Source organism: Myotis lucifugus, unplaced genomic scaffold, assembly GCF_000147115.1.
Source record: "Myotis lucifugus unplaced genomic scaffold, Myoluc2.0 scaffold_16, whole genome shotgun sequence".
Taxonomy (NCBI): domain Eukaryota; kingdom Metazoa; phylum Chordata; class Mammalia; order Chiroptera; family Vespertilionidae; genus Myotis; species Myotis lucifugus.
In genome coordinates, this window is record NW_005871064.1 from 2,728,612 (window position 1) to 2,756,245 (window position 27,634).

General features: G+C 51.2%; 1 protein-coding gene across 5 annotated transcripts in view; it reads left to right on the top strand.

Annotated features, from left to right (window-relative positions):
- Window positions 1-27,634, top strand: part of ZBTB7C (zinc finger and BTB domain containing 7C) — a 214,582-nt gene that overhangs the window by 59,973 nt on the left and 126,975 nt on the right. The window lies entirely within an intron of this gene.

Below are 27,634 nucleotides of genomic sequence, written 5' to 3' on the forward strand. Positions count from 1 at the left end.
TGTATCAGTGACCGCTTGTTTCATGGGTCAATGCTCAACCACTGAGCCATGCCAGCCAGGCCCCAAGCCCTACTTTCTGCCAGTGCTGTTTCCCTGGCTGAGGAGCCACACTGTGGAGAACACGCCCTACAATCTAATGTTGCTTAATGGCAACCTCTTCCTTCCTGGAGGTACTGGGAGCACCTGCGGGTCCCTGGAGGGTCTCCCCAGCACCCGCTTAGCCCTGAGCTCTCTCTGTGGTACCCAGGCCCCTTCTCCTAGTGCCACATTGCAGCACCGCACAGAGCTCACCCTCTCTGGTCAAGAGCCAGCTGCCTGAATCGGGCTTTTGTGTGGACTAAGGAGTTGTGCCCTTAAGTGCCCCCCCTCATCCGGATATTCCATTCTAACTCCTCAATCTGAGATGGAGGGAGAAGCAGAGGGAAGGGGACCCTTCTCCCTGCCATGCCCACAAATACTGTAATACCTTCCAGACAGCTTTTTAATTCTTTTAAATGCTTTTTTTCTCTTCCTAATTTTCTTATTTTTTCCTTTAGTTACTAGAAGGTAAAGACTAGTCCAATGAGAATCCCTATGGTAAAGCAGGGGTTAGTAAAACTACTCCTATTTAGGATCTGAAAGAATCATCACAACTCTGAAAGGTGGTCAGCGTATTCTCTATTTGTTATAGGCTGCAGGCCATAATAATGGTCATTATACTAATACCAAACAACCGAGTAAACAATTGTTGGTACCATTAAGCTCATTGGAAACACCTGTGGGCCAGGGGCGCCCAGGAGCAGACAGACCCATCAGCTCTGACGGTAATTCCCAGTGTTAGGTGGAGGCCATCACAAACAAGGAGCACCATGACTCTCCTCCTCCCCTTCGTGACCAGAGAGCCAGCCAAAAGGAAGGGATGGATCAACCTGGCTCACCCACAAACTCTCAGAAGTGTATGGGTACCTGGCTAGAAGGTGGAGCCGAAATGCCATGGGAGGACGTTGGCGAAAGTGCTCTCTGAACTGCTGAGCTCTGCAACACGTCAGCCAGCAGTGGGAGCACATCCTGTCGGACACAGCGGCATCGCTCTCTTCTCTGATGGACACAGAATACCGTGACCCTTCAGTTCCCAAATGCTCGTCCGGCCCCTCCTGGCCCAGACAGCCTTGCCTGGACCCCTCTGAGGGTGGCTCTTCTGTGGCTGAAGGCAGAAGGAGGTAGGCAGTTGCTGTATTTTAGGGGTGCAGAGTGGGGTGTTAGCTACCTGGATGAGGACAGTCACTCTCTCAGGGAACATAAACTGGCCACCCACTGTGGGCGAGGCTCCATGTGGCACCTGGAGGAGGCTAAGGTATGTGACAGGCATACCTTACCCACAGGTGCTTCCAGTCCAGGTGGGGAGAATAATCATGAACATACAATTTAAATTCCCTGGCCTCAGTTTTAAAAGGTCAGCGTTGGCCTTAGATGCCTCCGTAGTTCCTCCCTTCCAACCCTACCCTTGTTTGAAATGCCTTTGACTGAGATGGGAATCCCCAGCTCCTTAACAACATAGCATTTGGTTGGTGTGTTTGTGTTAAGGCCTAAGACATTGGGAGAAAGTGAGAACCACGATGAGAGGAGAGGGCAGCTATTTGGGGTTGTCATTGCATAATAGCCTGGGATGGAGGAGCTGAGAAGACACCTTGGAGAGGTTTCCAGGATTGACCTATATCAGTGATCTACTGCTGTGTAACAAACAGTCCCAAAACGTAGTGGCTTCAACCATAATTGTTTATGTGTTTACTGTTCTGTGGTTAGCAGTTTGGACTGGGCTCTATGTGCTGTTGGTTGGCTCATTCCCATGTCTGGGCTCAGGTGGAATGGTGCAAGATGGCTGGGATCCTCTTTTCGTGTGTTTCTCACCCTTGAGGATGCTAGATTATGTGACGGTGACAGCATTCTGAGAGGAAGAGAAAAGAAGCTGTAAGACCCCTTGAGCCCAAGTTTCAGAAGTTACACAAGTCACTTTCGTTGCATTCTGTTGGTCAAAGCAAGTCACACAGCCAACCTATATTCTGTTGGAAACTTTTCAAATATGTATAGAATAGAAGTAGCTGCCTGGTTGATAGAGAATATGGAACCCTTCCCTGCAAAGGCTTGTTAATTGGTTATCTCTTTGAAGCAGGCACTGCCTGCTGCTGGCGGTGTGAGAGCCAGGGAGTCTGGGCTGGAGCCCTCGGGGTTACAGGATATGCCAATGATGGCGATTCGAAGAAGGGGTGTGGGTGGGGACCTCCCTCGCCTCTATTCTAACACCTCTGTCTTTGCTGATCCCTCACCCACACTCCTGGGTCTCAGGCTGAGCAGGCCCTACATTTCACCTATCCCTTCTGCAAACCCCAGGGTCAAACCACCTTCCAGGTCTTCCCTAAGGAAGCCGAGCAGCTCTTCCAGGCCCTGTGTAGTTACTGGGCTGGGCGGGGACGATCAATCTACTCTTCAGGGTTTGTTGGCTTGGTTTTTATTAGTGCTGCTGGCACCGTGCCTGGGCTTGGGCCTGCTATCTCATAGTTCCAGCTCCCCTGTCTCCTCCTCTTCCCTCCTCAGATTTCTAGCTACTCCTCTGAGGTTCCTTTGGGTGCAGAGCCCAGGGCACAAGGGTATCAGAGCTGGTCCCATGCGAGGTCCTGTGGGGTGATAACACTGAAGGAGATGCGTTCTCATGCCCTGGAGTAGGGGGCTGCTTGTAAATTCTGGTAATGACCCCGTCTCAGTCACGAAAGTACACATTGGAACAGGAATAGACTGTGCAAGCCCACAGGTATCGGTTCCTTAGTGTGGGCTGGTGCACGGAGCTCTGAGTCTGCCGCCTGTGCCTGAATCCTCTCCCCACCATGTACAGGCTGTGTGACCTGGGAAGGCACTTAAGCGGTGCACTCCGTGTGCTGCCCTGGAGCGTGGAGATAGCGATGGGGAGTGGCAGGAATCAGTGAGTTACTACGTGCGAGTGCCTGGACCAGGGCCCTTCCCATGACGGCGCTCATTAGATGCTGGTGTTGCTGTTGTCATCGTTATTATTACTCTTTCTCCAGCCAGCTGAGGCCCGGCTTGGCTCAGAGGCTGAGATCAGGGCAGTGAGGGCAGGAGCCAGCAGTGTGTGCACTGCAGGAGGAGAGATTTGGTCTCAGAATGGGGACACCTGCCGGAGCAGACGGCTCACCTTCAGCTCTTGCTGCTGCATCTATAAAATGGAGATAATAAGAATCTTAACTCAGCCCCCAGCCACATCCCAAACTTGAGGGTCCAATGAGACTGCAGATAGGGAGGGCCTCGTGGCAGAGACTGTTATTGTTATAAAGGTGGGATTGGCAGCCAGTTCCTGTTAACCGTGGGAAGGGGGTAAGGCCCTGCAGTGTGGGGAAGGGGGGGAGGACGCCTGTGTGCCTTTGCTGAGAGCTGCTGTGACAGAGGCCTTCCCTCTCAGCACCCAGCAGACCCTTCAACACATATTCTGAGTCGCTGCCAGGCAGCCCCCCCGGCTAGAGGGCTGAGGGTAAGGGATCAGGTGTGTGCTGGGCCGGGGTATGGGAGCTGCCATGGCAGGAATGAGCACAGAAGGCTGTTAGGTGGGGTGCATCGGCCGGACCCACGGCTGGAACTGAAAGGGAAGATCTCAGACAGAGGGAAGCAGATGCAGGACTGGGGGACACAACAGCTGCTTTAAGGGAATAGAGGGAAAACGTGCTTTTAGTTCAAACAACAATGACAACAGTAAACAATACAGGTTTGCTACCAGCAGAGGCAACTTTCCGGACACCTGTCTGTCCTGTGTGGTGAAAGGCTTGGCCAGGTGACCCCCACCCTTCCACCCATCATTCACACATTTCCTCCTCTGACAAGCTGTGTGGAAGGCTTTCCCCGGCCTGCTCCTGTGCTGGCTCCTCTGCCCTGGGCAGCCCTCATTACGGGAGAGGTATCGAGAAATGGTGTGGGGGGGACAGAGACAGCGCCCCCGGGAAGAGAGGAAGTGGTCAGCCAGGGCCTCTGGCATGTGCTGGGCTGTGTCTTGCATTGCTTTTGAGGTTCTGTGTTGGGAGCACTGATTTTCTGCAAAACATCAGGGATGCTTCAGGGGACTGGGCTGTGACCCTGACCTCCCAGGCCTGGAGTGAGGGTTGAGAACATAACTCCACAGGGGCAGCTGAAACGGATGCTGCCAGCGCCAGTGGACCACCCTGGAACCCTGCTGTTCAGATGCCGATTTTCACCCAGGCCCATGGATGGCAGGGGCAGGGCGGGAGGGAGGCCCGGGCAGGTGCAGCACCTGAATCCCTCCAGGGTGGGACGGCAGCCTCTCTGAGTCATCATGGTCCTTCGCTGAGGCTCTCTCCACCTCGGTGCACCCAGTTGGCTGTCCTGGGTCTTTTGCCTCTCCATAGAAATTTTTATGGATTTTTTAAAACAACAGCTTAATTGAGAAAACATGTATATCATGCAATTTATCCACTTAAAGCATACAACTCAATGGTTTTTAATATATTCACAGAGTTTGCTACCAGCACCACTAATTTCGTAATGTTTCCTTCACCCCAAAAAGGTATCCCTTACCCATTAGCAGTCATTCCCCATTCTCCCCTTCTTCAGTCCCTGGCAACTAATTAATGTACTTTCTGTCTCTATAGATTTTTCTATTCTGGGCATTTCATATAAATGGAATAATATGTGGTCTTTTGTGATGGCTTCTTTCACTTGGCATGTTTTTAAGCTCCATCCATGTTGTAACGTATATAGAATGTCATTCCTTTTTATGGGTGGATAATATTTCACTGTAGGAATATACCACAATTTCTTTATCCATTCATCAGCCGGTGGACATCTGTTTCCACATTTGGCTATTTTGAATAATGCTGCTATGAATATTCATGTACAAACTTATGTGTGGACATACGTTTTCATTTCTTTTGGATGTATACCTAGGAGTAGAATTGCTGCATCAAATGATAACTCTGCACTTACCCTTTTAAAGAACTGCCTGACTTTTCCAAAGTGGCTGCACTGTTTTACATTTCTACTAGCAGGATATGAGGGTTCCAAAGTTTCCACACCCTTGCCAACATTTGCTATTAGCTGACTTCTTGATTCTAGCCACCCTGATAGCTGTGAAGTGGTAACTCACTGTGGTTATGATGCGCATACTTCTAGTAGGTCATGATACTGAGCATCTTTTCATGTGCTTTTTGGCCATTTGTATACCTTCTTTGGAGAAATGTCTATTCAGGTCCCTTGACCATGTTTTTAAAATTGGATTATCTTTTATGTTTGAGTTCTAAGAGGTTTTTATACATTCTAGGTGTAAGATATACGATTTGCAGATTGTTCTCCCGTTCTGTGAGTCATATTTTCACTTTCTTGATGATGTCCACTGAGGAAAAAAAGATTAATTCTGATGGAATCTAATGTATTTCCTCTTTTGTCACTTGTGCTTTTGGCGTTGTATGACTTGGATTTCTAAATGAACTTCATTGTGAGCTTAGGGTAACTTTGCGTCATGCTAACTCAACTAAATTGTAAGTTTGTCAAGGGCAGAAAATTCCTGTGAAATTCATTGTTATGTCTGCTTCAGCCTCTGGACTGGACTTGATTTGGATCCACCTTCTACCTGGAGTCAGAATGCAAACACTCGTCTCACCCAGGTTCCCAGACAACAGCTGCCTCTTCCGACGCGTTAGCCTCTGCACAGTCACAGTCTGAGCCTGAGGGCTGAGTCCCAGGTGCCAGCTCGGATCATCCATCACCTTGTTGGCATCTGAGAGGGTTAAATGATGCCGCATTCGACGGGAACCCGTTCTTCTCACTCCCATTCTGTAATACCCATCTCCATATAAATATATCCAGGGGAATGTATTCCATTTTGCCTTATGGGCAACAGCTGCTGTTTTTGCCAGGCTGTCATCTATTTGGTTGTTACTTTTTTGACTTTATTTTTAAACAGTGGAGCACGGAGTACAGCAACACTGAGCGTGGGACAGATGGAGAGCAAATCCAAATAACAGACTTCCAGAGCCACCCTAATATAAGCGACTGGGCTGGGTGGGGGAATACAACCAGATTGTCAGCTTGCTCAACGCAAACAAATATCAATAAATCACAATCTAAGCTGGGAAAGGGGTAGCAAATAAGGAAGTGGCACACCTAAGCCATTCTGCCACCGAGAGTCTGGGAAGGGGGTGGATGAGCCCACGTTGCCAGGGGCTGCCAGACCAGGCTAGGATGAAAGGAAGTGCCGACAAAGCCCTCCTGGGGTTGGCCACAGGTTCCACATTTAGTGGGTGGGGAGGAGCTGGCAGGAGAGAAATGGCCTGCAAAGCCACCTCTCTCTTCCTCTCTCTTATCTGGGTGGGGAGGCTCGAGGCTCAGTGCCAGCTAAGATATTCCCCCCCTTTATCTCATGGGGAATAAGTAGAAGTTAGAGAGAAATGAGTTTGCAGGTTGGGGCTTTTAAAAAAGGAGAAAAGAAAACGCCTTTTATTAGTTTCCTCTAGAGCAGCCAGCACTTGATCTAAGCCTGGGGCCGGGATAGAGGCCTCTGTGTACAGTCCCCACAGTGGCAGCTGCTTCACGGCCCCGCTCCCAAAGCCACTCTTGTTTACTTGCCTTCTCAAAGTGGACCAGGTGCTGGTGAAACGTGCCTTTATGTTTTGGGGGCTGGCCCTCAGTGCTGTGAACATCTTACTGAAATGCTGCTCCTTCCCCACGGCTCCTGGGCACAGGGAAGGCCCCCAAGGACAGCTTCAACTCTCAGATATTCCCTGACTGCTCCTGCCTCATTCTCTCCCTTGTCCTCTGATTACAGTCTTGTCCTCCCACCCCACCCCACCCCACCCACCCCCTTTTTTGTAGAGTGCCCAAATCTTAAGTGTACAGCTTGAAGAATTTTTATATAAGTAAACACTCTTGTCATTAGACCATGATCATGTTACAGAACATTTCCAGCCCTGTGGACAGCTCCCTCTTGCCCCCTTCTAGTCAGTGCCCCGTCAAGAGTAACTGATTTCTGCCATACAATAGTTTCGCTGTTTTGAACTCATATAAACGAACTCATCCACATCTACTCCTTTTGTACTTGATTTGGCATTATATCCAGGAGATTTATCCTTGTGGTAGAATATGCCAAAAGTTCCTCCTTTGTCATTGCTGTGTAGTATTTCTTGGTGTGACTATACCACAATTGATTTACCCATTCTATTGTTGGTGGACATTTGGGTCACTTCTAGTTTGAGACTATTTTGGGGAAAAAAAGCCTCTGTGAATCCCTTGTTGTTCATGTCTTTTGCTGTACGTAAGTACAATTTCTGTTGGGCATATAAGTAAGAGTGGAATTGCTGGGTTACATGGTATGTGTATAGTTAGCTTTCATAGGTATTGCCAATCACTTTTTTGAAGTAGATGTATAGATTTGCAACCTAGCAGTAATTTAAGAGGTTAATTGCTCTACAGTCTCGTCAATACTTGGTGTTTTATTTTAGCCTTTCTGGTTGGTGTGGTGAGGTGTCACTGTGGTCTTATTTTTGCATTTGCATGATTTAATGTTTATTGGCCATTTTGATATCCTCTTCTGTATGGCGCCTGTTCAAATATTTTCCCAATTTTTAATGGATATGTCTGTCTTTTTCTTATTTGTAGGCTTTTCTTTGTCTGTTCTGCATGTCAGTCCCCTCTCATGTGTCTTTTATCTATGGCTTGCTTTTTTGCTCTCTTAAGGGTGTCTTTAAGTATATATATATATCTACACTAATAAAAGAGAAACATGGTAATTGGCGTACGACCGCTACCCTTCCCATTGGCTAATTAGCGAGATATGCAAATTAATCACCAGCCAAGATGGCGGTTAACTGTCAACAAAGATGGCGGTTAATTTGCATATGTAGGCACAATGCAGGAAGGCAAAAAGGAAAGCACAGAAGAAGCCCCCTGGCACTGACAGTGATCGGAAACCCAGGGGGGAGCTAAGAGCTGGGGGGCAGGGCAAAGCCTCCACCAGAGGCGTTAGGCCCGGGCAGGGGCGGAGCCCACGATCGGGGGGTGGCTGCAGCTTGGGGGTCCCCTGCCTGGGTCTAACGCCTCGGCCAGAGGCGTGAGGTCTGGGCAGGGGTGGAGCCCACTATAGGGGGGGAGGCTGCAGCTTGGGCTCCCCGCTGCCCTTGCCTAACGCCTCAACCAAAGGCGTTAGGCTCGGGAAGGGGCGGAGCTCACCATCGGGGGGTGGCTGAAGCTGGGGGGGTCCCCTGGCCGAGGCGTTAGGCCCAGGCAGGGGCGGAGCCTACGATTGGGGGAGGCTGCAGCTGCGGGCTGAGGCTGCATGGGCGGCGTGGGCGATCGTAGGGAGCTGGGGGTCCCCTGCCCACCCTGATCTGGGACACCCTTCAGGGCAAACCAGCTGGCTCCCACCCGTGCACCAGGCTTCTATCCTATATAATAAAAGGGTAATGTGCACATGCAATTTTTTTTCCCAAATATATTTTATTGATTTTTTTACAGAGAGGAAGGGAGAGGGATAGAGAGTTAGAAACATGGATGAGAGCGAAACTTCGATCAGCTGCCTCCTGCACACCCTCTACTGGGGATGTGCCCGCAACCAAGGTACATGCCCTTGACCGGTTTCGAACCTGGGACCCTTCAGTCCGCAGGCCGATGCTCTATCCACTGAGCCAAACCCGTTAGGGCGGTAATGTGCAAATTGACCCTAACAGCAGAACGACTGGGAATGACTGGTCACTATGATACACACTGACTGCCAGGGGGCAGATGCTCAATGCAGGAGCTGCCCCCTGGTAGTCAGTGCACTCCCACAGGGGGAGCTCTGCTCAGCCACAAGCCAGGCTGAAGGCATCACATTGGCGATGGTGGGAGCCTCTCCTGCCTCCTCAGCAGCTCTGTGGATGTTCAACTGCAGCTTCGGCCCGCTGGCAAGTGGACATCCCCCAAGGGATGTATCACTGCCAGCTTAGGCACAATCCCCCGGGGAGCAGGCCTAAGCCAGCAGGTGGACATCCCCCGAGGGGTCCCAGACTGCGAGAGGGCACAGGCTGGGCTGAGGGACCCCCGAGTGCACAAATTTTTGTGCACCAGGCCTCTAGTATATATATATATATATATAAAATTTGATTTCAGAGAGGAAGGGAGCAGGAGAGAGAGTAGAAACATCAATGATGAGAGAGAATCATTGATCAGCTGCCCCCTGCATGACCACCACCAGAAAGCTTTTGATTAACAGGTGTTCTTAATTTTAATGAAGTCAAATCTATCAGTCTTTTCTTTCTGGTTAGTGCTTCTCCTGCCCTGTTTAAGGAACCTCCTTGCCTACCCAAGGTCATGAAGATCTATTCTCCTATGTTTTCTTTGAGCAGCTTTATTGGTTTTACTTTTCACAGTTATTTCTGTGATCCATCCCCAATTATTTTTTGTTTGGTGTGAGGTTGAAATCAAGGTTTATTGTTTAATAGAGATTTGGTTGACTCAGCTCCATTCATTGTAACACTATTCTTTCCCACTGAATTGCAGTGGAGCCTTTCTCATCAGTAACTATGTATGATTGTGTCTATTTCTGGACTCTATTCATTGGCCTACTGTCTATCCTTGCAGTCTGTCTCATTGCTGACACTTTAAAGCAGTGGTTCTCAACCTTCTGGCCCTTTAGATACAGTTCCTCATGCCCTGGCCGGTTTGGCTCAGTGGATGGAGCGTCGGTCTGCGGACTCAAGGGTCCCAGGTTTGATTCCGGTCAGGGGCATGTGCCTTGGTTGCGGGCAAACCCCCGGTGGGGAGTGTGCAGGAGGCAGCTGATCAATGTTTCTCTCTCATCGATGTTTCTAACTCTCTATCCCTCTCCCTTCCTCTCTGTAAAAAATCAATAAAATATATTTTTTTAAAAATACAGTTCCTCATGTTGTGACCCAATCATAAAATTATTTTTGTTGCTACTTCATAACTGTAATGTTGCTACTGTTATGAATCGTAATGTAAATATCTGATATGCAGGATGGTCTTAGGTGACCCCTGTGAAAGGGTCGTTCGACCGCCAAAGGGGTCGCGACCCACAGGTTGAGAACCGCTGCTTTAAAGAGTTCTGATATCCAGCTGGCAGTGATACATCCCTTGGCAGTGAAGCTGGCAGTGGAATTTCTCCAGCTTTGTTCTTCACTATTGCCTTGGCTAGTCTAGGTCTTTTGCATTTCTATATAATTTCAAAATCACTTGTGAGCACTTGTGAGTTTCCACACACACACACATATACAAACACATGTGCACAAATCTGCCGGGTCTTTAATTGGACTTGCGATGAATCTGTAGTTGCAGAAAACAGATATCTTAGCACTACTGAGTCTTTCAACCCATGAACATACTACTCCCACTTATTAAGTATTTTATCTCTCTGAGTATTGTTTCACACTTCTCAGGATAGAGGTTGTGCCAATATTTCATGGATATATTTCTTAGGTATTTAATTTTTTGGGTGCTATTGTAAATGCTATTTTAAATTCTTTTTTTCCCTTCCATTTGTTTGCTACTAGCCTATAGAAAATACAATTGATTTTTGTTTATTGACCTAGTATCCAGCAACCTTGAGAAATTCATTTACTACTTCTAGTTGTCTTAACAAAGCGGGAAACTAACTGGGGGAGAGCACCCCTAACCTCTTCTGCAGAATGCCGTGCTTCAATAAATAGTCACTGGCTGTCCTGAAAACCTCCTCACAGCAGGAGGAGGAGAAAGTGGGATGTCCTGAGGGGCCTGGGGGCCCAAAGCATAAGCCCCCTCAAGGTTGCTCTCCACCAGCTCCCAAGCTGGCTTGCTTTTGTTACAATATACAGTCCCTTGTCACAGTAAAATGAGTATTTACCTCTTTGTTTAGTGGCTAAGAGAAGTCAGGCAAACACCAAATGAAAATCACCTGTGTGCCCAAAGGAGAGAATTTACATACCCTTTCTCTCAGCTTGAGGGATCTCGGCTGGGTTTCTAGAGGGCTGCAGTGGGGGCTGAGCTGTGTTGGCAAGGGAAGGTGGCACAGACACTGAGGAGTGGGTGTGTGAGATTGAGACCTTGGAACACATGACACAACCACTCACCAGATATTCACCAAGGCCCTACTCTGGGCAACCCTTTGCTTGGCCCTCAAGTAGGGCTACAGCAGGGTGTGCAGCACGGTCCCTATCTTCCAGGATTGTGCGGTGGATAAGGAGGCAAGGGCCAATCTACATGAAGAGGGGGGCTCCCTGAACCAACAGTCAGGAGACTTGAGGTTTGGGCTATCACCAACGGGCTCAGAGCCACCAACATGTGCCCTCCCACTCTGCATGGCCCTGCTCCCAGCGAGGTTATAGGGGGGAATCCATTGTTCTTTACAGTGCAATTCAGCTCTGAGGTTGTCCCTTAGAAACAGTCCAGAGGGAACATTCCTGATCAGTGGCCAGATGAGCAGACAGGGAGAGGAATGCATACTTAGCTGGAAACATCAATGTGGCTGGGGCATCGGGAAGGTTCATGAAGGTGGGCCCTGAGCAAGAGCTTGGGCGTGGAGTTGGATGGGTGGAGAGGAGGGGCCAGCGTTCCAGTGTGACTACTGTCTTTTCAAAGACACTCTCCCCCCTGGAGACTCTGACCTGGTGGGGAGCCTTGGGTGTAAGTCAGGGATGGGAAGGATGCAGAAGAGGGTGGGCACCTCAGAGAGAATGGGTGAGACCACGAGGTGAGGGCCCCCCTCTGCCGGGAGTGTGAGGGAGGCATTATACCAGGGGTGGGCAAACTTTTTGACTCGAGGGCCACAATGGGTTCTTAAACTGGACCGGAGGGCTGGAACAAAAGCATGGATGGAGTGTTTGTGTGAACTAATATAAATTCAAAGTAAACATCATTACATCAAAGGGTACGGTCTTTTTTTTTTTTTAGTTTTATTCATGTCAAACGGGCCGGATCCGGCCCGCGGGCCGTAGTTTGCCCACGGCTGCATTATACTATGGTTCCCAGGCTGGGACACCTGGTTCAGGCTCAGAGGCCCAAGAGAATGGTCGGGGAGGGTCTACAGCTGTCACTGAAGAATCGCCAGAGAAATCGTGGGGGGAGGAGACACGCAGACTCCCCTCCTTGAAGCCCTGCGAAGCACAGGCCACTTGGGGGTGGCCCTTCCTGCATTTACCCCCATGGAGCCTCTCCTGCGGCTGGATGCTGGGCCTATAAAAACGAGTAAGACACGGCTCATTTTGGGGAATGACTTACAAGATGGTGCAGTGGGGGAGGTGGTGGAGCTCAGTGCTGGACCACAGGAATACCTAGCCCCGATGGTGGAGCTGAGGATGGGGTGGCCCCCGGTCAGTGTGAGCGAGGGAGGGGCGGGTGGCTGTGGACCAGTGGCAGGGCCTCATGGGGAACAAGGCCAGGAGTGCAGGTGGGAGGCGGTGGTGAACTCCAGTCTGGCAATACCTGCAGAGGTGAGGAAGGCACCCTCGCTCCCTGCCCCCTGCCCAGGGCGATGGGTGCCAGGTACTGTGGGAGACTCCTGGCTGACCCTTTGTCTCCAGGAGCGGACTGCAGGTGAGCGCCTATTCAGTGATCATCTTCCGCCTCTGCCCAGGCCGTGCCAGTGTCAACAGTGTGATCAGTGTCTGAGCTCCCTTCCATGTCCTCCCACAGGCTGTGTGCAGAGGGGCCAGGTGTGGTGGGCGGGTGGGAAAGCAATGACAACCGTCTTCTTAACATACACACAGCCAGTGTCTGAGAACAAGGGCAGGCCTGGCCGAGGTGGGGGCCTAGCATTCTTAGCATCAAAACCCACCCCCTTGGCCCACTGCCACCCAAGACCCTGCCCAGCCTGCTCTTCTTGCCTGCCTCATCTCCGTCCTCTCCAGCCTGGCTGGGCTCTCCTTCTCTGCTCCCTCTCCCCATCCTATCTCTGTTGATTCATGGCTTGTCCTTCTGGGTTTCCCTCAATCCCACCCACCCCTTGAGCTCAGGCTCCAACCCTTCTCGGCCTCTTCAGGCTCATTAGCCTCCATTCTCACTGCACAGGTGGGTCCCCCAGGACCCCCTAACTCTGCTTTGGCTGCCTCTGTGCAAGTGCCCATTGTCCCCAAGAGGCTGTGAGGCCTTGGGAAGCAGAGCATCCTTCTGTCGCCTCCTCTCCAGCCCCTGCCCTGTGACTGATGCACAGAGGGGCCATGTGGTCCAGCCCCGGCGGTATCACCCAGGTGTGACTTCTAACTAGGCAGGACCCCAAGCAAGCCACTCCCCTCTGAGACAGGGAACCACAGAAGGAGCTGGCAGGCTGGAAGCTGGGAGCTGTGTGCAGCCACGAATGGTAGAGACAGAATTCATGCAGAAAGTCCAGGTGACAGCTGGCTGGGCCTTGGATTTATGCTGTGACCTGGGCTTTTTCCAGGGAAGAAATGGAACAAAGGCTGCTAGGGGTTGTGGTGTCGGAGAGGGAGGTGGGCCCGGGATTAGAAAAGCTGCCTATTATTTACGTAGCCAGGTGGTGGGAACACAGGTGTTTGTTGTATGAGTTTTGAGCCTTTCTGTATGCCGGGAATATTTCATAACAAATTTTTAAAAGAAAGAGGTGCCTGAGGCCAAGACAAAGGAGTGGCTCTGGAAAAGATGGAGGGAAGAGGCAGGAGGAAGGCAGGACACCTGGAGTGCAGGTGGAAGGAGGGGCAGGGTCCGGGGGAGGAGGAAGCAGCAGGAAACGAAAGGCATGAGTCACTGGGGCTCCGTCAGGAAGTTGCCAGAGTGTGGACCGTGGCCTGGACAGAGCCAGAGGTGATGTCATCATGGGAATGGACAACAGATGAGGTTCGATCGAGTGTGTGAGGGTACAACCCCTTCTGTGGCCGCCCGTGCCCAGGGATTTGATCCCAGGCTGTGACCCTGCTCCCAGGAACTTGGGCATGGCTGTTGGTCGGGTGGAAAGTTCCTTTATTGTCATTGTTATTGTTTAAAAGACAAAAACAACACATTTGAAAGTAAGTGGATTTCCTTTTCAGTGTGCCTGGTGTTCAGAGTCTGAATCTCTAAAGAACAGGGGCAACGATTCACTTTCCAAAATTGAGGTATTTAAGTAACAATGCCTTCAGCGGCTTCAATGAGATCTGAGGCACCAGGCAGTTTGCAGTCAATCTCGTGTGGAGAGTAGAGTTCACCCGCACAGGTGCGGTGACCCGAGCTGCTGTTGGCATGTTCTGCCTCTGTGTTGGGCCCTGAGAGGGCAGTGTCCAGGGCGCTGGCCTTGCCCTTCATGATGCTGTGGTGAGCCACTCGCCATTGGCCTCTCCCCAACTAAATGGGAACCACGTTTGTTGCTTTTCATGAATGTTGACGGCCCCACAAGGGACCCAGCCATGATTTGCCCACCACCCAGTGTGAGCACTGGAGAGGGGCCTGTGGACCCTGAATTGGGCAGTGAGCTGGGAACTGACTCTCCAGCAGGGGCAGTGTGGCCTGAGCTGGGAACTGGCTGCCCAGGCCGGGGCAGTGTGGCCTGAGCTGGGAACTGGCTGCCCAGCAGGGGCAGTGTGGCCTGAGCTGGGAACTGGCTGCCCAGGCCAGGGCAGTGTGGCGCGTGTGCTCTGAGCTGTGGCGGGTGCCTATTATGCAGCTGTGTGTGAAGCAGGACACCGTCTGCCTCTTGGGACCAAAACCCCACCTAGAACAGTCCAAAGATCAAAGAGAGGCTTTCTCATTAAACATGGTGCGTTGGCCACGTCCATTTATCTCTGCCCCCTTCCTAGCCACCCTTCACTCGTGGCATTGAAAAAATGACAAAGCCTAACTCCGCAAGGACGAGGAGAACATGGGAGAGCTGACCACAGGAAAGAGACGTCAGTAAGTCTGTAGAGGCCGGGAAGGCTGTGGATGGATGGTTACTCATCTAGTGGAGGAGAGCTGAGGTCACTTGCTTTGAGATGGAGAGAAGGAGCCAGGAGCCAAAGAGTGTGGGCACCTCTAGACGCTGGACAAGGCAAGGAAACAGACCCTCTTCTCCCCTGGAGTTTTCAGAATGAATGCCACCTGCCCACACCTTGATTTCAGCCCAGTGAGACCCATTTCAGACGTCTGACCTCCTGAACCAGAAGATAATATATGTGTTGCTTTAAGCCACTTCGTATATGTGATCTGTTACAGCAGCAATGCAGCTTGGATTCTGGGACACAAGGGATCTCATGTACGAAGTCCCAGGTGACAGCAGTGCTGCAGGCTCAGGTCCAGACTGGAGCCAGAGGATGGGGGACTCTGGATGAGATGACTCCTGAAAACGGAACTGACAGATTCCTACTGCACTGCAATGTGTGGGAGTGCACTTGTGTGTAAATAAGTGTTAGGTGCATATGAAGCTATTTTTAACACTGGAGAAAACAAGTTATGCAAGAAAGGAAATATAATGTGGCTCATCGATGACCAACAGCTGCACAGTCACAATGCTGGGAACACGGGCAATTGATTTAACCAAAAATGGTGGGATCCCTGCATTGGGAGGACACAGGAAACAGAAATGTGGGTTTAGAGGAGGTGGAGTTGGGGGCATAAGAGATAGAAACTCATTTTCCATTACAGGGCTCTAACAGATGATACCCAAAAGTGGGAGTCTAGAAATAGTAGCTTGTGCTATGAACGGAATTGTGTTTCCCCCAAAATTCATAGGTTGAATCCCTGACCTCCAGTGTGGCTGTATAAGGAAGCAGTTAAGGCTAAATGGGGTCTAAGGGTGCAGCCCTGATCCGGTAGGATTGTCGTCCTTATGAGAAGAGACACCAGCGAGCTCACTGTCTCTTCACCATGGGAGCAAACGTGAGAAGGTGGTTGTCTGCAAGCCGGGAAGCAGGCTCTCACCAGAGACCAAATGGCACCTTGGCCTTGGACTCCCCAGCCTCTGGGACTGTGAGAAGTAAATTCGTGTTGGTTAAGCCACCTAGCTTATGGTGTTTGGTTATGGCAGCCCTAGCTAACTAATACACCGTGTTATTTAGATACATGGAGGTACAGAACTTAAGGAGTAACTGAAATAAGTGAAACTCAGTGTGGGAAGGGCTGGAGCGAGGACTGATACTTCTCATGGTTGGACTTTTATTCCTTTTGATTTTTCAGGCCATGTCTATGTATTAGTTTAATTCCCTTGAAGTTAATCAATTAAAAACCACTAAAGGGAATTTATTGGCTGAGGTAAATGAAGAGTTCAGAAGCCCGATGATGTTCAGTAGCTTGATGAGTCTCCGGCTCATTGTTCTGTGGTTCAGTGCTGCCCTCTGAACTCGGTAATAGTAACAACACGGCTGCACAGCTCCAGGCTTAGTGTGTGCCCTCAACCACTCCACTGACGGAGCTTCTCCCCCAGAGGTCCCAGCAAATATCTCCTTGCATCTGATGAGGTGGAATTTGTTCTAACACCATGGCCAGGGAGCTGAGCTGAGCTGAGCTGAGCTGACCAGCTTAAGCCAATCATGACCCACCCCTGAAACACATTGGCTGTTGGGGCAGGCCGTGACCAGGGAGGCAGTTAGGGTGCTCTTCCCAAGAGGAAGAGGGAAAGAATGACAGGTGGTTCAACACAGCCAATGTCCACCGCAAATGTGTTCCTCTGGGGGAGGGCTTTCCTTCGTCTCCCTGTGAGCTGTCAGTGCTGCTAATGCTTACGATTGATTGGTTGGTTGGTTGGTTGGTTGGTTGGTTTGATGGCATTTGAGTTAAATGTTAGCATGTTCTGTGTGACCCATGACATAGGGAAGACTGCATATAGAGAAAAACGACTTTGATAAGGGAGGTTAAAAGAGGGGAGACATCCCATGCTACCATATAAGGGGCTTGGGAAACAAAGAAGAAAGCAGAGGTGAGTCCATAGCCCCATCTCCTAAGGGGAGGTGAGAAGTAAATTCGTGTTGGTTTGACCATGGGACTCTGGAGTTGGACATGGTCAAAAATTTCTGCCTCGGGAAGATGGTGTGATTGAGGGACGACTCCTAGACGTTCCTCTGACTCCAAATCTCTCCCCAGCCAACTTACTACAGAAGCCTGACATGACATCATTAGAAACTCCTTTCTGGGAGAAGTTCCCATCATCTCTGGGAGGGTGGTACATTTGGCTACTGTCTGTCACTAAAGCTGTGGTGTTGGTTTGCCAAATCCTTCCTAGACAGCTGCAATGGGTGGGAGCCTTGGGAGTAGGAGGGGAAGAGGCGAAAAGCATCTGGAGGGCCAGGGCCCGCTCAGCATCGGGTGGAGGTGGGAGGAAGCAGAACCAGGTGAGGACCAGCATGGGGGACAGGGCAGCATCAGGTCCTTAGTCCCTGGAGAATTAACCTCACCCTGGCTCCCGACAAAAGGGAAGCACTAGAGCACTCTCTACACTGCAGTTCACTATCCCGCCAAACTCACCGGCTCCCTCCATCCCTCTGATGGATGCCCGCAGCTGGGGGAACACTTGGGGTAGGAAGGTAGCTGTCCAAAACAGCCACCCCGTCTGCTCCCACCAGCTGAGCTGAATGCTTTCCTAGAGGCAGCTGGCTTAGTTCCCAAACTTGTTTATGCCAGTGGAAGTTGCTGTTGTAATTATGCAATTTAATTAAGTATTATACAAACCAATTAAATACCATTGCAAAAAAAAAAAAAAAGAGGGCGGGAGAGTTGTTTCGATAAAAACTAAGTTGAAGCTTAGGAAAAGCCCAGAAAAGACTCGGCATTGTTTAAGAATGCTGTTAGGGTCTACGTGGGTGAAACAACTATGAAAGGTGAGGGAAATGTCCAAAAAAGCAAAGCAGGCTTTGCACTCGATTATTTTACGCGTATATTTAATTTATTATTCCCCTTTTTAAAAATCCTGTAATTGGAAATGGTAGGTAATGTCGTAGGGGTGTGATACAATAAAGACCACAGGAACAGCCCCATCCAGGGGTCACAAAGTTGAAGAAAAGACCTTGGCTTTGCATCCAAAGTTTGGCGAATGAATGTACGAGAGCATTTTAGACATTAAAATGTTTCACTTAGCTGGCCACTCGCCTCAGCTAAGAGGACATCTACCACAGCATGTTTGCAAGGGCTTTGCTCCTGGAAACTCCCACCCATCTGGCTCAGAGGCTGGTGTGCAGGGGGAGAGTACATCTTTGGACCACGGGTGCTCAGTTGGCTGGGTTCCCCAGAGGTGGCAGAATTGGGAGCAGCGAAGGGGAAGCAGGAAGAAACTCGGGGATGCCTCCAGCCTGGCCAGTCCCTCTGCTCCCTCGCAGATGTTTCCCTGGGAGCCTGAGCAAGAAGCTGCTATCCAGCCCCCGCTCTCTCAGTTCTCCTGACAGGCCATTGCAGTGGGGGCAGCGTGATTCTGCAGCTGCCTCAGACTTAAGCCCAGAGGTGGCTGGCATTTGGAGTTCTTTATCTGCCCTCATAGTGGCATGTTCTGTTCTTCCTTGCACACACCCTCTGTTCCAGCCAGACCTGGTAGCTCACTGCCCTGGTTATGCTGGACCCACTCCTGCTCAGAGTCTCCCCATTTTAGATTTCCTTTTGCCCCTACTCTCTGCACCCTCCCCATCCTTCACAACTCTGTTTGCTGTCTGCTGCCTCCAGGAACCCTCCCTGGTTACATCCTGAGCTTACTGCGTGCACCACCTTGCTATGCTTCATCTTGATGACCTTCTTATCTTTCCAAGATATAGGGAGATTTTAGGTAGTGAGTAGAGGTCCTCACCCAGGTACAATGGCCAAGTCATGCTTCCCCCCAGCTATGAAAATACAGTTCTTGTTGAGCCCTTCCTGGATTTATCTCAGACACCCCACCCAATAATCACCATGCTGCATGATTGCATAAATCCCACCATTTCCCCTGCAATGGACATAGAAATTCAGGAGTATTTGCCCTGAAGGTGATTTATAAGCCGATGTGGGAGAACCAATGAACTCCCGGAAGGCTAAAGACACCTTCTAGAGCCCTGGGTCCCTAAAGGAGAAATCGCAGGAGTCCATTCAACTCGGTTCTGTCCAGCAACTTGAAATCAGAGGCTTCCTATAAGCTAGGCACTGGGGTGGGGCGTGGGGGCAGAGGAGGGACAGCAGGGTCCAGAGAAGAATGACACAGGACGCTCCCTGCCCTCCAGAGATGATAAACTGGTGGGCAAGGTGGCCACCAGTAACAGGAAATAAGACACGAGATACAATATGCTGAGAGATGTGGGGTATCTGAGCAGACTTCTTGCAGGAGGCGGTATCTGAGGTGGGGAATCTTGGAGGCAGGCAGACCCGACAAGAGAGTTCTTGTATGTCACACGGATGCATGTGGTGCTTCCACGGGGCATAGATAGGCGTGATGGCATCTCTCAGGACAGCCCTGATGCCTCCTCCCGAGGGGAAGCTGGATGGCTGGGGCAGGCACCTCTTTTCCAAGTCATGCCATGGAAGTCCCAGAAAAGAGCTCAGACTGGGTTTTCCCAAGCCCCAAAGGTTGAGGGACACTGCTGGGGTGACACACCTGCTTAGCCTGGAATAGCCACTTTGTGCCTGCGGTCCCTGCTCCCAGAAGTGTCCCGGTTGAGACAACAAAATGTATGGCTTCCTTGCCAGGGCTCCATGTTGGGAGGGAGTGGTCCAGTGCCAGGAAGGTAAGGGGCTGGAGCTGGAGGGGACAACTGTGGGGGCAGCCCTCTCCCAGGGGCTCCCCTTCGGCTGTAAGGGCTGTTGTCCCCTGTGTCCCCTTTCCCTCCATCCATTACACCGCCCACACTGCCTGTGCATTACTTGTCATTGGATGTCACTGTCGGATTAGTCATTGTTGTGATGCAGAGTAAACAGTGAAGTTCAAAAATCACAAGCAAGTTAATCTCTTTCCCAGGAGATCACCTTTTCCTTTTACCTGAGAGGAGGGGCGGGGGGAGGGTGTGAAAATGCCTTTTCTCCCAAAGAAGACCTGGAGTTATGTACTCCTGTCACATTGGACACCAGGTGGAGATAGAACATTCTGGAAAGCAGGTTTAGGGAGAGGAACAAGTGTGAGTAATAGGACTCAGGGCACCAGGAAATAGGTAAGGGGCAAAACCCACAGAGCCAGGCTCCTGTGGTCACGGAAGACAGACCCGGCCTGCCTCCCTGTTTGCTGCGTGGAGTCCCAGAGGCCATCACCTGCCCGACGTTGGTCCCTACAAGGACCCACTGCCCTCTGGTTTACTCTCCCAGCACTTGCCCACAGGCAGCCTTGGCATCCTAGCCCCGCTCAGTGCAGAACCAGGCCGGCCGGCTGGGGGTACCACTGAGGTAGTTCCACAGCACGCGCCTCCTCAACGCCATCAGCCAAGGGAATGGGGACAGAGAACCATCTCCTTAAACCCAAGAGACACCCACCTGCCCTCAGCCTGCAGGGGAGGGTCCTGCTGCTGCTGAGACACCTTCCCCGCGAGCCAGCGGACAGGAGACGTCCTCATGCTTCTCTCTGTTCCTTTTTCCCAGAGGGAACTTAGTCAATATTATGCTAGTGAATAGTCTTTGTCATTCCCCTGCGCCCACCCATATTCTGACTCAGAGTTAACCATCCATCCCAGCTTCACCAGCCAGATGCAGCGGGAGGACCCTCAGTGGGCAGCCTGCCCTTTCCTACACCTCCCCCTCCCCCCCACCAACTCCTCCAGGTCCCCCGCAGAAGTCAGAGCAGGGGCCACTGGGGCAGGGGTCTGAGCAGCCATGCTCTCTCTCAGCTGCTCCAGGCCACTCCCGCTGACAACTCTCCCTCCAGTTTGCCCAGCCCCTGGAACATTCACCGAGGCCAGAAAAAATAAGTGCGTGACTGAGCAGCGGGCCTGGGCCTGATGGGGAGATTAGGCTTTTGTTCCTTGGACAGGCTTTTCTCCCCCCGCCCCTATCCCCCTCTCAGGCCCAGGCCCCAACTGTTGGCTTTGGCTCCTGGCTCGGCCTCCCTCCTTCTCAGAGCTATTTTAAGCTTCCAGGCCAAGGTCACAGACATTGGGACCTCTACGGGCCGTCACCCCCAAAACAATGACTGAAGGAGGGAGGATTCCATTGCCTAAAAGACGTTCCCCAGTGACACACAAAACACACACTTCCCTTCTCTCTGTCTTTCTGTCTTCTGTCTGTCTCTCTGGCCAGTACCCTGCTGGGCTTGGTGGGATGGGCTGGACCCCAGGTCACCTCTATTTAACACGTCCTGGGTTTCCCCCAGGCACCTCCACGTGGGGCTCCGGGCCCATGGCCTTCATTCTGCTTTGGCCTCCCTGCTGTCCCCATGGGCTGCTTGGCAATGACTCCACACACTTGTCCCCCCATTTCAGGGCACGCTGGCCTCGCAGCCCTTCCCAGCCAGAGCAGGGATACATCCATCCCATTGGGTGGGGCTCAGGGCCGAGCAGGCCAGTGTGTGCCAGACGTGCCCCCTCAGAGACACACTCTCAGGGCTGTGGACCGTGGCCCGGTGACCAAATACAGGTCTCTCCCACCGTGTCACTCCCACCTGAATTCCGCTGTTTGTTCTGTTCAGCAAATCCTCTGCTGAGGGTTCAGGGAGGCTTACAGTCGGTTCTTTCCCTTACTGGGGAGAGCAGCAGGCAGGCATAGTCACTGTCTGATTTAGTAAATGGTTGTGGGTACCTACTCTATCTGGATTGCGGGGCGGGGGGTGGGGGACAGGAAGAGGCTGGTGTACAGTAGTCTGGCTTGCAGGCAGCGGGCTGAGCCTCTTTTTCACACCCTCTCTGGGAGGCAGGGAGGGTGAGCCTGGCCCAGGCCTGTGTTCAGGGAGGACAAGTGAAGGCTGAGTCATTGCCCAGTAGCTAGGGCTCTCCTGGTTGTTGGGGTACAGGCCCTTTCTGTGTCACCAGCGGGGGGCCCTGCTGGCCTCCCCCTGTGCTTTCCCACACTGTCTCTAGCATGTTGGCCTGACAGGGTTGCACATCCAGTTGGGAGGCTCGGGCTGGTCTCCAGCCTCTCCTCCAAGCCCCCAGCATGGGGCCCGACGCCCAGTGGGGGCCCCGTTTGGGGTGATTGATTTTTTTTTAATTAACAGACTTTATTTTGCAGAGCAGTTTTAGATTTATAGGGAAAAAATGAGCATTAAGTACAAAGAAATCTTACATACCCCATTCCTCTCTTCTGCCCCCCCCCCCCCAGTTTCCTCTGCTTATTGATAACTTGCATTAGTGTGGTACGTTTGTTACAGGGGAAGAACTAATATTGATAACGCCATCTCACTCGTTTACAGTAGTGTTTGCTCTTGGCGTTGTACAGTGTATGGGTTTTGACAAATGTATAATGACATGTATCCACCATCACAGCATCATAAAGAGTACTTTTACGGCCCTACCATTCCTCTGTGCGCACCTATTCATCCATCCTCTCTTCCTCCTGGGAACCACTAGTTTTGTCTTTTCCTGAATGTCATAGTTATAACAATACGGTCTGTAGCCTTTTCAGATTGGCTGCTTTCACTTGTAATATGCATTTAAGTCCCCTCCATATCCTTTCATGATTGACAGCTCATTTCCTTTTAGTGCTGAATAAGATTCCATTGTCTGGATGTACCACAGCTTACTTATCCATTCACCCACTGGGGATCGAGCCCGCAACCCGGGCATATGCCCTGACTGGGAACCGAACCATGACCTCCTGGTTCATAGGTCGATGCCCAACCACTGATCACACCTGCCAGGCTCTCTTGCTGTGGTGGTTCCTGCGAGAGAAGGGTCAGGCAGATTAACAACAACAAAAAGGTTTTATGAATTTGCATCAGCACTCAGGGTCTACAAAGACTGCTGATGAGAAGAGGGCCTTTACTGAGAGGGGCCAAGGCCATGTCTGCAGTGGGCTGTGACCTGTCCCCAGCCCAGGGCCAAACCTGGCCTGGCACTCCCAGGCATTGTTTCCTTCCCAGGCATTGTTTCCTTCTGGACATGAACTCCCCCCACTTGTCCCCACCCATGACATCCTCTGGCTGGTTCCTTCTGGGTGACACTGTGCAGGCTAAACTTCATACTGAACTAGAGGCCCGATGCACAGAATTCGTGACAGGGGCTCGGCCCTGGCAACTGCGGCGGCTTGCCTCGGCAGCTTTCTTTGGCCTTTGCAGCCGTGTCAACATGCCCCGGCCATGGCAGGCCTGACTTCATTCCAAAGGTCATCCGGAAGGACGTCTGGAAGGTCATTCAACTGTCCAGTCTAATTAGCATGTTACGCTTTTATTATTTTAGATTTGCAGGCCATGCAGGAATAGTTGGGAAAGGCTCTGAGTCCAAGGGCTTGGCCCGAGCAGGGCTAGCACGCTCGCTGGATGACTCTGAGACAGTCACTCAGCTTCTCTGTGCCTTATCTCCCTGGAGGGAGTCCGCAGGCAGAAACCACACCTCCTCATGTCTGCGTCCCCAGCAGGTAGCAAAGACCCTGGGCTGCAGCAGGTGCCTGGCAACTATGTGGGGAAATACAGACGGTACCTGACTCACGATGGTTTGACTAGGGTTTTTTGACTTGACCGATGGTGTGAAAGTGATGCATTCATCAGAAACCGTACTTCAGAGTTTGAGTGTTGATCCTTTCCCGGGCTAGCAATTTGCAAGCGATACTCCTCATAGTGCTGGGCACTGGCACAGCTCCCAGTCAGCCCATGATCGCAAGGGTAAAGAACCAATACTCTGCAGTGTGGCATTAAATGCACTTTCAACTTACGATATTTTCAACTTACTATATGTTCATCAGATGTAACTCGACATCCAGGAGACTTTTTTAAAGTCATAGAGCATCACACGAATACTAGTGAACATTAACTAATATTACTGCTGACGTTAACATTAGTGTTGTGACTCATGCAGCTTTGATTCCAGAGGTGGGGGCATGGTGTTGCTGGGCACACATTTGCAGACAGCGTCCCAGTGCCTGTGTACCCTCAGGGCAGAGAGAAGGAGGGCGAGGCTAGAGAGGAGTATTGGCCTGCACAGTCTGGGCGAGGGCTGTCTCTCCCCACGACACGGGCTGTGGCCGGAGCCCTGCAGTCCCTGGAGGCTGCTTCCTTCTCTCCTGGGGAGGGAGTGGGGGGCATGAGCAGCTATCTGCCCGCAGAGGTCTGGCCCTTGACAGACAGCATGGACTGGTCCCGGAGCCAGGGGCTGGGGAGACAGAGTGTAGATGATGCCCTTTGGCGCATTCCCAGCCTTTCTCGAGATTCGAGAAAACAAGTTATTAGTCCAGACTGTTCCTTAATGATCTAATGAGAGCAAGGCAGCCAGACGGTCTGGTTGAGAGCCCCTGCCGGGGCCTGGGGAGGCACCTGCAATCACTAGGGCTCTTTTGGTGGCTGAAGGGGTTAGGAGTCACACCTTACCTCTCTGGGGGGAAGTGGTCCCAACACCTGGGAGGATGGGTGAGGATAGGGGAGTAGCTGTTAGCTTGGTAGGTTGCTAACTTGACATTCCCACCTCGATTCATAATTTTATTTTTTGTTTAAGTTGGAAGGGTCCTTGGCGTCCACACCCTCCGTTTGTAGAGAAGACTAAGGCTCAGAGAGGGGAAGAGGCTTATGCAGAGCTCCCATCCGGCTTTTCCTGTCTCGAAAGCCTGGATCCTACCCCCCCTCCTTTTTTTTACTTGTTACACTATTTTTTAAAAATATATTTTATTGATTTTTTACAGAGAGGAAGGGAGAGGGATAGAGAGTTAGAAACATCGATGAGAGAGAAACATCGATCAGCTGCTTCCTACATTCCCAACTGGGGATGTGCCCGCAACCAAGGTACATGCCCTTGACCAGAATCGAACCTGGGACCCTTGAGTCTGCAGGCTGACGCTCTATCCACTGAGCCAAACCAGTTAGGGCGTTACACTATTTTTTAAGGCTTAAAGAACATTCCAAGAAAAGAATCAGGACCCTGAAAAAAATAATCTATGCTATTCAGTTACTCTCACTCGGAGAAGCTGTTAGCTCTAATAACCTTTCCAAATTAATAAAATCTGTAAATGCTCGATTGTTTATTGCACACATTGCGTTACACTTCTAAAGGACTGGTGGGAATGCATGCCCATCTGGAGTGCTGAGCTGCAGGGCTCTACGGCCAGCACTGCTGTGTTCACCTCCACCCCCGCAGCAGGAGAGCTGTGCTCAGATTCCCTGAGAAAGGGCCGCCCCCAGCAGCCTTGAGCAGCCCACTGAGTGCTCAGCCTTGAGAGAGGGATTGTGGTAGATGAAAATGTAGTGACAATCCCTGACCAGGGTCCTGCTAGGGGTTTCTTGGGAGAGGGGTCACTTCCAGACATGAGGACCTAAGCAAGTGTTTTGTTGGGGTCTATGACATTCAGAGAAAGCAGAAGAGGGAGGCATCTAGAAGGCTTGGTAGAAGAGGGAGCTTGATGGAGGTCCACTAGAAAGAGTAGGATTGCCCGGCCGGTGTGGTTCAGTGGTTGAGCATCGACCTATGAACTGGGAGGTCGAAGTTTGATTCCCAGTCAGGGCACCTGCCCGGGTTTCAGGTTCAGTCCTCAGTGTGGGGTGTGCAGGAGGCAGCTGATCACTGATTGTTTCTCATCATTGATGTTTCTCTCTCTCTCTCCCTCTCCCTTCCTCTCTGTAATCAATAAAAATAGTTTTTTAAAAAAGAAAAAGAGTAGGATTAGGTCAGGTGCGGGGGCACTGGAAAGGGCTTGTTAGGCAGGGAGCACAGAGTGAGCCAACGGTAACAATGGGGGTGCCATTGCAGCCCACGTGCCTGGGGAAGGAGGCAGGCAGAGGACATGGTGAATGGGACTGTTTGAGTATGAGGAGGCCACATTCTGGAGGGTGATGGTGGAGGTGGGCACCAGAGAACTCTGTTTCTCAACCTTCGACACCTCTGCCTGCGACGATGCTGCACAAGCACCGTGCTTGCCAGCCACGGTCTCCCTGGCCCAGAGCCCTCCTCTCCAGTGTGTCCTTGCGACCTGGTGACAGTCTCCCTGTCAGAGCTGTGGATGGCACAGGCCAATTTGAGAACAGGGTTTGGTGGATATGGACGGAAGTCTTGCAGAGAAACGCTGTGTAGGTTGCACTTCTATTGCAGGGGCATTTTTAAAATTGTAAAATATGCACATAGCAAAAAATTTAAGTTGTTAGCTATATTTAAGTGTGCGGTTTAGTGGCATTAAGTACATTCACATTGTTGCACAGTCCTCGCCACGATCCATCTCTGGAACTTTTTCATCTTCCTAGACTGACGCTCTGTACCCATCAAGCCCTAACTCCCTATTCCCCACCCCTGGTAGCCTCTATTCTACTTTCTGTCTCTATGAATTTGACTGCTTAGGGACCATATAAGTGAAATCATGTAGTATTTGTCTTTTTGTGTCTGGGTTATTTCACTTCCCATAATGCCCTCCAGATTCATCAATGCTGTAGCATTTGTCAGAATTTCCTTCCTTTTTAAGGCTGAATAGCATTCCATTGTAGGTATATGGCACATTTTGTTTACCCATCCGTCCGTCGATGGGCACTTGTGTTACATCCATCTCCTGCTGACTGTGAGTGATGCTGCTATGAACGTGGGTGTGCAAATATCTGCTTAAGTCCCTTGCAGGAGCATTTTGAGCTCTTCCCAAAAATGTGCTTTAGGCTTTCAAATTGTCAGGGCCGATCGCTGGCCCTCGCTGCTATCGCTCCAGGAGAAGCAGGCTGCCAGCTGGCCGCTGCCCACGTGCGCAGGCTCGTCTGCCTTTAGCGGAGTCATTACCCTCCGCCAGGGACGCGGCGTGAAGGCCGGACTCTGGCCCATGTGGCCTTCCCACACTCCCTAAGCGGCTCGGTCTGTGCCTTGGCCAGTGTCAAGGCCTCCTCGCCTTCACGTCTTGTCCTGAAACACATCAGTCATGTGGAATTTGTCCCTCACTAAGGTAGCAAGTGTTTGGTTCTCTCTCTTGGTAAGTCCTTTCTCCCACCTTCTGAAATGTATTAGGCTGCAGTTATAAAAGCCAAGGGAATCGCTCATGCACTGTTCTCCCTCCTTGTCCTGTATCCCTCCATCCCCCCGGCCCACTCCCCCCAAAAGAAGGACTGAAGGACATCCTTTCATGAAGCATCACTACTTCTGGGCATTAATTGCCTCTGCAGACCCCCAAGTCACTTAAAACACATTAAAGTGGTGACACACTCAGGCAGAAGGCAGGAGGATTCACCGTTGAGGTTGGCATTGTCATTAACTCAAGTCTGTGGTGTCAGCTCCTCCCACACGGAGCGTCCTGCCTGGCTTTAGAGCCGACCCTCGCAATGCGTTCTCTGGCCTTTGTTGGTTTGTGTCAGCTCTTGAACATTATTTAAATGTAGTTTGGGGCCCATGCATGCAATTACCATTGTGTTATTATTCAGAACCAGATTGTTAAGATTCAGGCAGCTGTACAAGGAGATGCCCTGTGCTGTGAGGTCCAATTTAGGAGGGCCTTCTGAGCTGGCAGCAGGGTTGCTAGGCAACCCCATGCTACAGCAGAGGAGGCCTCACTCCAGAGTGGGAAGAAGCCCAGTGCCTTCAGGGAATTGGAGGCAGTGGTCAATCTGAGACTGGCATGGCGCCGGGGAGGGGGAGGGAGGCGGCATGGACGGAGCCCACGGCCTGGGAGGGGTGGGATCCTGTGGGGAGCCAGGGGCACCCACCCAACTAACACACGGTGTTCCTGGGAGGGGAGCGTGCTG